Source organism: Macrobrachium nipponense, chromosome 31 (assembly GCF_015104395.2).
Source record: "Macrobrachium nipponense isolate FS-2020 chromosome 31, ASM1510439v2, whole genome shotgun sequence".
Classification (NCBI taxonomy): Eukaryota; Metazoa; Arthropoda; class Malacostraca; order Decapoda; family Palaemonidae; genus Macrobrachium; species Macrobrachium nipponense.
In genome coordinates, this window is record NC_061093.1 from 35,845,395 (window position 1) to 35,857,894 (window position 12,500).

Genomic DNA, 12,500 nt, shown 5'->3' on the forward strand with positions numbered 1-12,500 from the left:
CATTAAGCGAAGGAAAAAACAGAAACTTAAACATTGGTTACGAAAAATTATAGTTAATAAAGTGTGAACAACAATAGAAAGTTCTCTACAAAGCATGATGACAATCGGTGGATATAAAAGTAGCACATTTTCTTTGCACCTTTGTTTCTTTCTATTGCAGAGAAGAGTCAGAATGTCCACGCATAAATTCTTACGCTCCTTTTCAAACCTTACCACTTTATAAAGATGACCGGTACCCGTGTTCTCATGGGACCGCTCCATCTAAACCAGTCGACCATATTCCTCTCGATCGACACAATGTTTTTGTTTTATATGGCCGTGACAGGGTCGAGGGCTTGGCCGCTGGAGCAGCAGTGTTAATGAGTTCTCGTGCCTCTAGGGGTTTTTACACTATGTCGGTAGGAGAAGATGTGAAACTTGAGATTTATCCCAAAATTTTCCCCGTGAGTGATGGATGTGAATGAATAGAGGTGGCATTTGGAAGTGGCCAGCGAGTCTGAGTAGCGTGAAGCGCTCATGACGGAGATACCTGGGATTTCGTCTGAATGACATCGTTGAATGGTTATGAGATGTTCTGAAAGGGCGTACGCTGCATTTGCTGTCGATAATCCTGTGGGATTCGTTCGGAGTGGCTACCTTTAGAGCGATTCTATACACAACGTCTCGATTGAAATCTTAGGCTTCGAAGGGGAACTTGGAAGGTATGTTGAGTGGAACAAACTACCCTGAACTTATTTTGACACTAATGTGATTTATGATGCCATTAAAGGTTGAAAAGCGAGGCGTATGATTTATATGACAGCAAGGTGAAATGGGCTTGTTTTCCCTGGAACTCCTGTCTGAAGAAAGAAAATAGCTCAGGGCAAAACATCTGGATCTTTTATGCTCAAAACACGCCATATTTTCACATTTCTTTGCTTTACACGTTCTTTTAATTTTCTGAAAATTAAAATGAGGGCGAAAATGCAAGTGTCATGAAGTGACGCATGCTACATCGTGCATATATACAACCGTGCACACACACACACACACACACACACATATATATATATATATATATATATATATATATATATATATATATATATATATATATATTATATATATATATATATATATATATACATATATATATATATAGGATATATATATATATATATATATATATATATATATATATATATATATATATATATATATATATATTATTGTTTTTAGAGCTTCTGAATATTGTGATATACTAGAAACTAATTTAAAAATGCAAAGATAAGCTTTATCCCGTGCTCGTTTATAAAAAGACTGATGCAATATAGAAATGGCGAATTCCTCCAATCATTTGGAAAAATGAGATTTAATATTCGCGGCCAATAATATATTTCAACGTCTAGCCTGGTTTTTTTTTTTTAGTCGTATATTTGCAAATAATTAATATGTAGAGAACAATTAAATCAGTTTTGGTCAAGTATGCTGTGGGAAAAAAATGATTGCCTCTGCAATAAAGTTTTTATTCATATAAAGCACATGCATATATATATATATATATATATATATATATATATATATATATATATATATATATATATATATATATATATATATATATATATATATATATATATATGCATGTGCTTATATGAATAAAAACTTTTATTGCAGAGGCAATCATTTTTTTCCCACAGCATACTTGACCAAAAACTGATTTAATTGTTCTCTACATATTAATTATTTGCAAATATACGACTATAAAAAAAAAAAAAAAAAAAAAAAACAGGCTAGACGTTGAAATATATTATTGGCCGCGAAATATTAAATCTAATTTTTCCAAATGATTGAGGAATTCGCCATTTCTATATTGCATCAGTCTTTTCAATAAACGAGCACGGGATAAAGCTTATCTTTGCATTTTTTAAATTAGTTCTAGTATATCACAATATTCAGAAGCTCTAAAAACTAATTTGTCTGTTGGGCAATCTAATTCAGTGTTTGCATTTTGCTCATTATCATATGCTTTATAAAACGCACCCTGTTGATGTTTATAACGTATTCATCAGAAATTTGATAACAAATCTCTTCTTTCTGATCACTGGAGTGGCTTTTAATTAAAAAAAGGTATGGCAATACGGGAAACGATCCGGGCATTGGGTCATCTCCTGTATTGGAATTTAGGAAATATCATATATGTCTTTATATCTGAGGCATTCGGTCAACTACTGTAAGGTGTTCTTCGAAGAACTATTCGACTTATCTTTTTATCTGTCTTGTCTATTAACTGTCGGTCAGGTCAAGTATGCTCAAGGATACCAAATCTGACAATCGATTTCTGAAGGTTAGGAAACATTTGATTAAGAGTTAAGTGGTTTTTATCCAGCTTACTTCCTTGAACTTGTGTGTCCTTTTTTATGTACATTGCTTGATAATCATTAATCCCTGTTTATGTTAGTCACTCCTCTGACATTCCCGTTCTCTTCCACTCACAGTTATTGGATATATAGTTACTCATTTTAGTTTCTTAGAGATACATATTTTATATATTTTAGGTAACAATAATGATCTCTTTATTTTTTCTTTTTTAACACTTTCTGGATTTGCTCACCTCTACACGACTTGGATTAGAGAAAATAAATGAAATTCTTCACTTTCACCAATTTATTATCTAATATCAAGGAAGATTATTAACTTCAAACTTTATTTTCGCCTCCCCACCCACCCCCAACCCCCCCCCCCCCCCCCCCCTCTCTCTCTCTCTCTGTCTCTCTCTGCCTCTCTAACTCTCTCTCTCTTCTCTCTCATGCAGTTTTGGTATCCTAACTGTATGCGTTATTATATTATATTGGCATGAATATATCGATGTACGTAAGAGTGTTTCAGTTTCTTCAGTAACATTTGTTAGGACGAGCTGTTTTTTTAAGGATATGCAAAATAGCATCTCTTAGTCTAATAATAAAAGCAGTTATAAATATGTTTATGATAAATCTGATTTTTTTGAAATTACAGTTTCAATTTATTTCACTCTACGTGAAGGATTTATTTTATATTGTAATATCTGAAATGAAATACAATCCCCAGATGTTTAAACAGTGAAAAAACATTTACACAGAGAATGTCTCAAATGTTATTACGAAAACTATAAAGTATTTGATTGAAATTAAAAGCTGATTCATTTCCAAATATTTGGCTTCGTTACGAAACTGATTGTTCCAGAATTAATCTGGTTATGTTGCACAAAGAATATTTTTTTGAGCACGAGGAATTCGCTTCCATTTAATCCGAGCTAAGAGATTCTGACCTAATTGCTGAAAAAAAAAGAAAAAAAAAACTTAATTAAATAGCTAGAGTAAAAGTTCAAGCAGTCAGATTATCCAAAGAAACACGGCGAGAGGAAGGGTCATCGATTTAAACTTCTACCGTAAAGGTTCATGAGATCTAATAATTTTTGTCATTTACCCCGTTGTCGTCAACTCCCACTCGGTTTCCAAGTCCACTAAAAAAAAAAAAAAAAAAAACAATCTTGCATGAGTAAACAGTGGCTACGAAGTTGCCCCACACGTGCTCAAGTATTAATGCAAAGAAGGTAGCGCATAGGGCATTTAAGACAAAAAGATTTTGCAAAAAGACTTTCCCTTTCATTCATAGAACAGAAGAGGGTTGAGCTTCGGACGATATTGCCGGTTTTCTAAAAAATGAGAGCCTTTGACTTTCTTCGAGAAACCATTTCTTTCTACTCCAAGAGACAAATCTGTGTTGTTTGGAAAAACGAACTGATAAAACTGAGAGTTACTACGAACGTGAAAGCAATCTTTCAGTAACATTCGCAAAGTTATTTGTAAAATCTTTATTATCATTATTTTGAGCATACTAAACATTTATTTACTACATTTGTAACAAACAGCATGAGGCGCAAACTATAGTAGATTCACATCAACCGTGCATTTCACGTCTAGGCCAGTCCCTTGATTGGCTGTTGATAAGCCAATCAAAGGGCTGGAAACTCTCAGTCTCTCTCGAAAGTTCACGTTGGCAGGATGTATGTTCCACCTCTCCGAAAGACGTATATCCCAGGAGAGATGGAACATCATCCTTCCCATGTGAACTCTCGAGAGAGACTGAGAGTTTCCAGCCCGCGATTGGCTTATCAACAGCCAATTAGCAGCATCGTAAGGGCCTGGCCTAGACATCAAATGCACGGTGATGTGAATCTACTTTATAGTACATACAATTGCTGCTTATCTCTTGCCGTGTCTTGAGAACTAGAGGCGATAAGTTCATCTTTTGGGGAGAACTACATTTTGTGATTAAAATTTAATTTCATCTAAGTATAATTTCTTTTGGATTATTCACAACCTGTTGCGTATAATCACCAAATCATAATATGAAGTCAATCATATGCATATAACTTTTCGCTGTTTCTTTTTAATGATGGAACTTTTGCAATACTTATAAGTAATAAAAAGGATAAATATATTGATTGGAATGCCATTAACATTGGTAGATTTCAACGTTATTTTTTATGCAAATGAAGCACTCACAGCCAAAATATCTATAACATTAATAAAGAAAGTATTGCAATTAATATGAAGCAAGATACGTTTGTTGGGTGTATGTAAAGAAACAGCATTCAGACACTAGTACAAAGAAGATATGATCAAAATATACATAACGGGATTAGTTGTATATTTCTCAAAACTGGTTTAAACATACTGTATGTGATATTCCCTGACATACGTGTGTATTTCCGATCACGTGGATGACATAAAGTCTTCCCACGGCTCGGTCTCTAAGTCGAAGTTGGACGTGAAAGCTCAAGTGTGACATTCCGAGGAGTTGTGTAGAATTTATGCCTTGTTTGCAGCTACGTAAACGACGTTGCTTCCATTATGCCCCTACCCATGACGTCACGCGGGCTCATCACAGATGGGACCCTGGCTGGTCACTGGTTAGTAGTACAACAGAACATTCGACCATCCTTCTTCGTCTGTGCATTGATAGTTTCAGTTAATTCTAGTCTACCAGTAACCTAATTATTACCAGTGTCAGTTATCCTGCATGCGATGAGCCCGCGTGACGTCATTGTCTGACCGACCTGTCTTAATGGGTTGTGCCCCTACCCGAGAAGCCAGAGCAAAAGTAACTTCTCGTGAAATCGATACTGTAGGAATGCAACAAGCTTTCAGCGTTCAGTTTGCTAAATTTTCATCATATGCAGTTTCCGGAGTTTTTTTTTTTTTCTGGGAGTCTGATGTCCACCATTTATACAAGATATACTCCAATCCGAAAAATCGAGTAATTTGAGAAATTTTTGATGTATTTTTAGGCATTTGTATTCTATTTCGCAAAGAAAGTAACCGAGAAGTACTCTTCTATTCCTCATGGATTTGTAGTACGTGAAAAAAATAGGTCCCACAAAAAATACGGATGATTGGTCATTTCTGCCTTCTTGAACAGATTATATATATATATATATATATATATATATATATATATATATATATATATATATATATATATATATATATATATATATATATGTGTGTGTGTGTGTGTGTGTGTGTGTGTGTGTGTGTGTGTGTGTGTGTGTGTGTGTATGTGTGAGTGTACGGGAGACTGCGCAAATTAGGGTAAACTCTTCTTTGGTACTTAAAGATGTTATGTGACAGTTTTGGTATGCCATTAAGAAGAACAGTATACCTGTGGAAAAGCGAATCGAATAACATTCTTTGCGTAAAGATCCAAAAGTCCCACATCTCGCAGTATTACCCATTACCCCTTAAATTTTTTATATTCTCTGCGGCCTCCTTCATAACAAAGAGCAGCCACTCAGCGTAGCTTCCCCAGAGATGGAAGATATGAATAAAGATATTCCTTCCTTTGTGGATTTAGGGGACGCTTCCACTACTGAACCTTTTTCTCTTGTGGAACTTCACATCTTGTTTTCTTTCATCATCGATTTGTTTTATATAAACACATAATTTTGCACCGAAACAATAAATTTTATTTCCTTCTTTTAGTTTTTCCTAATTTTTCAATTAAGTTATCTTACCTTGTCACAATCACGAACAAACTATATATAGATATATCTATATATATATATATATATATATATATATATATATATATATATATATATATATATATATATATAGCTATATATATATATATATATATATATATATATATATATATATATATATATATATATATATATATATATATATATATATAATATATATATATATATATATATATATATATATATATATATATATATATATATATATAATATATATATATATATATATATATATATATATATATATATATATATATATATATATATTATATATATATATATATTATATATATATATATATACTATATATATATATATATATATATATATATATATATATATATATATATATATGAAATGGAACATAATTTTTCCGCCAATTTTCGTTCAAGAAAATTTGAAATTCACAGCCTGCTGTATTGGTGTATTTTCATTAATTCCGATAGAAGGCTGCCTATGATCAACTATCAAATGTGGGTATGCGACTGAGGTACGTTCCAGACAAGACCAAAGATGTAATTCCTTTTGGCGGGAAAATAGACCTTCACAAATCTTCACAGACGCTTGCAGAATGTCTACAGAGACCTGGCAGTGGATAAAAGCACTGTGAATTGTTGTGTGGGGCAGGCGCAGGAGATCAGGACGGAATTCTTTGTCCTTCGTCTGTTGATGAAGACGCTTCGTCCAATGATTCAGTGTTTTTATCCACTGCCAAATATTTTGACGGTCAATGCCATAACTGAACTGCTTTTTGCACACTATGCAGTTCATGTATTTCACAGTTACATATAAGGTGGCACACAATCAGCACGGCTTATTACCATTTCAGTTTGTAATTACTGTATTTCCTGAAGAATAACGTAAAGTGCTGAGTCTGACCTGTTATAACAGAAACCTTTGGTGTAACTATATTAAGAATATTACTGACTACATGACGGAAAGACGTTTGCTATGTAAATTTTATTCACACAGTAATAAAGTCGCTTCGTCTCATGAAAATAACATTTGTATTTTTTTATATATATATTATAATGGCAGGTATATGACTAACCAACGCATTGACTTATCAAAGGATTTACTTATCCAAGCATTGACTTATCAAAGGTTTAACTTATCAAAAGCATTGACATATCAAAGGATAATGGTATAAACTTATCAAAAGCATTGCATGTCACCTAAACTTATCCACGTGTTTATCAACTGTTACCAAAGCTACAGAGATAAAAGAAAAATGATTCACACCTCCACTAAAAGATAAACTGACGACAAAAGATGTAGCGAAAAATGATCATTTTTTTTTTTCTATTTGAACATCTTCGTAAAAAAACCGTTCTCGGTGTCTGCTTCAGTTGTAATAAACTCGTTAGGTAATTATCCACTCGATCCCTCTTTCGAAATAATGGGGACTTTTACCTCCCTTCAAAATAAATTCTAGTGAATGTGCGCAAGAGTCCTTTTCAATGATTCTAATTCTTTGGCAGACTCACCCTGACTGTGACATTTCCAAAGAAAGAAAGCATAAAGAGAAATATTCTACAGGACAAATAGAGAGAGAGAGAGAGACCGAGAGAGAGAGAGAGAGAGAGATTGACACCAAAGAATTCAACCCCTAAAAGTAGTTATACTTTCAAGGACATAAAGAAACACGTATTATATGCTATCGTCATAGAAAAATAAATACTATTTTGTATTATCGTTGAATCACGAAAGGTTGTTTTTAAACGAGACAATTTTCGCGTTATCCTTACAAGAGTACCTCTAGTTTCCGAAATGTTCATTTTGTTCCCTGAACTCCAAAGTGGAATTAGCTGAATAGAAAGTCGAGTCTTATTTGAATAATTGAAGGCCATGTAATGACGCTGGGCACTAAACTGGTATACTATGTACTGCCGACAATTTGTCGTGCTGTAAAAAAAAGGCGGTGTTAATTACTCCTCTGACACGGCGCTTTCCGGCCCTGGTTGTTAACGAAGTTTTATAATTGCCGCAGTTTCTTTTTGAATTCTCAAAAAGAGAAAAAGAAAGAAAAAAAAATTCACTTAAAGGTGACATCAGCTTACTGGGTAATTTGATTCATCTTTCTTTTTAACTTTGTATTCTGTACACATCAACATGTAACCAGGAGTATGCGCACGATGTTTCTCTTCTACGAGATGGAAATCCTTTTTGTTTATAAACAAAAATGTATATATATATATATATATATATATATATATATATATATATATATATATATATATATATATATATATATATATATATACATATATATATATATATATATATATATATATATATATATATATATATATATATATATATATATATATATATATATATATATATATGGGACAGATCCTTTTAATCCGAGGCAATTTCAAATACAGATGGATACAGTATACTTGTTCATATATACCTCAATGTTAAACTTACAACTGTCGGAATTCCTCTGTTATTTCCCGAGCTGTGTGACGAAGTAACCTCTTCGCACTTTCGTTCAGGAGAGCTATGTCCCCCTTCAAATTGAAATTTGTAGCTTGCGTTTGCGCAACACATTTCTTTCTTTATTACACGAGCCATAATTCAAGGCTTCTGATATGCTCAAACTTCCCCCATTACGTATTATAGATCTGCGAAACGTTTCATGTGAAATAAACGGCACTTTCTAAGAAAGAGCTGTTCATTGTCACTTTATGGGACTTGAGTCCAACGAACTACCTTACGTTTGCATTAGAGAGAGAGAGAGAGAGAGAGAGAGAGAGAGAGAGAGAGAGAGAGAGATGGAACTTGAGTTAAACGAACTATATTTCGTTCGCATGAGAGAGAGAGAGAGAGAGAGAGAGAGAGAGAGAGAGAGAGAGAGATGGGACATGAGTTAAACGAACTATATTTCGTTCGCAGAGAGAGAGAGAGAGAGAGGAGAGAGAGAGAGAGAGAAACTTGAGTTTTAAACGAACTACGTAGTATTACGTTTGCATAGAGAGAGAGAGAGAGAGAGAGAGAGAGAGAGAGAGAGGAGAGAGAGAGAGAGAGAGAGGAGTTCCAGATTAGTTTATTTGATCTATGCGGCTTCTGTCGATGATTTTAATTTAGAAATATTTCTCTATGAATGATCTAGATTTCGGTGTTATGGCGTATAGATGTACATAATAGATCTAGGTCATGAATATTGCTTTTTCAGACATTATAATCTTTCAGTTTAGGTTGTTGTGGCTACTGTACTTGATATTGATAATGCCCATGAGTCCACAGTATGAAACAAACATTGCTTAGCGCTCTGCTAATTATACGCATTTCCATGTATGACATCCCTCGACAAATCTTAAAAGTTTTAGAGTATTCTAAATTCGAGGCATAAATATACTAAACACGAGAGATGCTTAAATTTATTTGATTACATAACGTCACATGTTTCGTAAGACACTCAGTTCCGTATCTACATGAGTTTGCTCATTCTCTCTTTCTGTAAGGTCAGTTAAGTCATGTTTTATTATAATATACGTTTCTTTAAAAAGTATAATAATTTACTCAGAGAAACTTTAACGTTCATTTTCATTTCCTCTTGTTTTAATATTTGTGAATATTGAGAGCAAGAATGTTTTTACTGAGGCGTCTGATACGGCTTACTATATATTATTGAAATCGCAAATTGGGAAGAAATCCTATTTCGCGCTATTGATATATAATATATATATATATATATATATATATATATATATATATATATATATATATATATATATATATATATATATATATATATATATATATATATATATATATTTTTTTTTTTTTTTTTTTTTTTTTTTTTTTTTTTTTTTTAGAAAGTTTTGTCGGCGTAATTATCTGTCAGAGACCTAATGCCAAAGAAAATGACAATTCCTCCTCCCAGTAAATATAAAGATTTCCTAATTAGGAAACAAATTAAGCTAATTAGAATTATTGTTATTCTGCTGGTTTTCGATTAGAACGTAACTGGAATTTTCTGAATAATTTTCAGTATCTGATATTCCCTAATGATTTTCATAATAATTACGATGAAGTAACAGTTTGCACGTCCTTGAAACACGTTGTTCAAACTCCTTATTAATTAGGTCAGAAGTATTTTAATTTTCAATGCATTCCATGAAAGATGAGATCATTATTTCTTTCCTGTCTAGTAAGTACATGGAAAAACAACAACAAAAAAACAAATCTAATATTGCTACTTATTTCTCTTAATAAAAAGATATTTGTTGCAAAAATAGTTTACTATAACTCCATTTTACTCTGGATTAATGCGTTTAAATTTAGTAGGAGATTTGGGTAATTTTTCTGTGTCATTAGTACAAGCCTTTCTTAAGAATCTAATTTTTTTATACAACCACTGGAATATTTTCTCAATGATAATGTGACACGGGTGCGCATATTAATTGATAAATTTTTCCCATCCCAAGTAAATATGGTGCAAAGAAAATTTAAAGTTATAGTCCATCGAGCTCTTTTATGAAGTAATTAATTGCAAAACATGTTTTTTTATGATTGTCTAAATTTTTTAAATATGTAACCCGAATTCTTCCTTTTTGGTGAAAGTTTTATATCTTTTATAAGCAATCTTTGAAAAGTGCTGCTATTCAAGGAAATGGCATAATCCTATTAGGAGACGAATAATAAAAACAAGCTTTAAATTTCAGTGATACTCTGTTTGATGCAGTACTGATCGGAGAATCTATTTTCATGTTTAACAATCTGCACTTGGTATAAGAAAAATTAGGGGAATTATTAGCCCACGAGTTAGAGTTATCTTTACAGTTGACATTTTCATAGGTAAAGCTTATTTATTAATACTAAAATCTTCATATAACAGAGAGAGAGAGAGAGAGAGAGAGAGAGAGAGAGGGGGGGGGAGAGAGAAGAGGGGGGGGGGGGGGGAGTGGGGGGGGGGGGGGGGGGGGGGGGAGGTACAGCAGGGTTTTCTGCCAGCTTTTTAGCTAACTTGGTAAATGGACGTTGTTTATCCCAGCTGCATATAAAAGAAGTACTTTTTGTGCATGAATATAATGAATATGTGTTTTAATAATATAAATTTTGCGATGGTAATATCCTAAAACTTGAATAAAAGCTGCAGCGGAAAGGAGGATACTTTATATCCCTGGCAGTTCATACATGATTGATAATATAATAGGAGAGATCGGGAAAGATGTAGGAATAAATCCGAAAGGTGCATTCATACATTCCCTTGACGGGTTGGACATTTAAGCTTAATAAAAACAAAAGATAGATACTCAAAACTAGGAAGCCAAAGAAAAAATGGAGGACTACAGTTTCTGTACAAAGGAATTTGAGATATGAAAACGGGTTTTTGCTATGAAGGTTCTATAGAAGGTTATGGACTATTAGCTCTATAACCGGTTCGTTGATGCAAGTATATGCGATGGTTTTGTAAGGCGATGAAAGAAATAGTACTCTATTCTATCTTATAATAACATACATTTTCGTAGGATAACATGCTTATTCAACGACATATAGGCAGTTGAATACTGCTTAACGCTCTGAAGCAAAATATTGGCTTCGCTTATTCCAGATATTCATATATTTCCGTTTATCGTCATAATTAAACAAACAGTAGAACAAGTAAAAAAGGTCTTACTGATAAAAACTTAATATTCTTGAATAATATTTTTATTCAGAAAATTCTGTGGCACAGAGATAGTAATGATACGGTCGTAAAAAACGGGGAGGGGAGGAGAGAAAGGGAATTTTAGGGGAGAGAGAGAGAGAGAGAGAGAGAGAGAGAGAGAGAGAGAGAGAGAGAGACGGGGAGATAAGGTGGTGGTCCTGAATCCATGTGAAAAGATGTCAAGATAAGACCACGAGCATTCTAGATTATTGTATTTCTTTGACATGTCACATTAAATGGTTCTTCGTTCCCGCTTACATCTTACGCACAAATTAATTATATTTAGCCGAATTCTTCCAATATTAATCTTTTTCTTTAAATCTGGTGTATTGGTGAATAGTTCTTAAGAATTTAAACTAAATGAATATGTTGTTAAGTAGTAATCTAGAGAGATAAACTGATAAATTGCCTGTTATATACGTATATATATATAGATATATATATATATATATATATATATATTATATATATATATATATATATATATATATATATATATATATATATATATATATATATATATTATACATATATAATATATATATATATATATATATATATATATATATATATATATATATATATATATATATATATATATATATATATATATATATATATATACATATCAGTTTATCTCTCTAACAGATTTTTTACTTAAAATCACAAACTAAGACCATTCTTAGTTTGTTCATCTTCTAAAAAAGTTAAGCATTTTAGTATCTATGCTCTTCTCTCGACATTATTGCCTAACTAGAGATACTTATAAAGTAA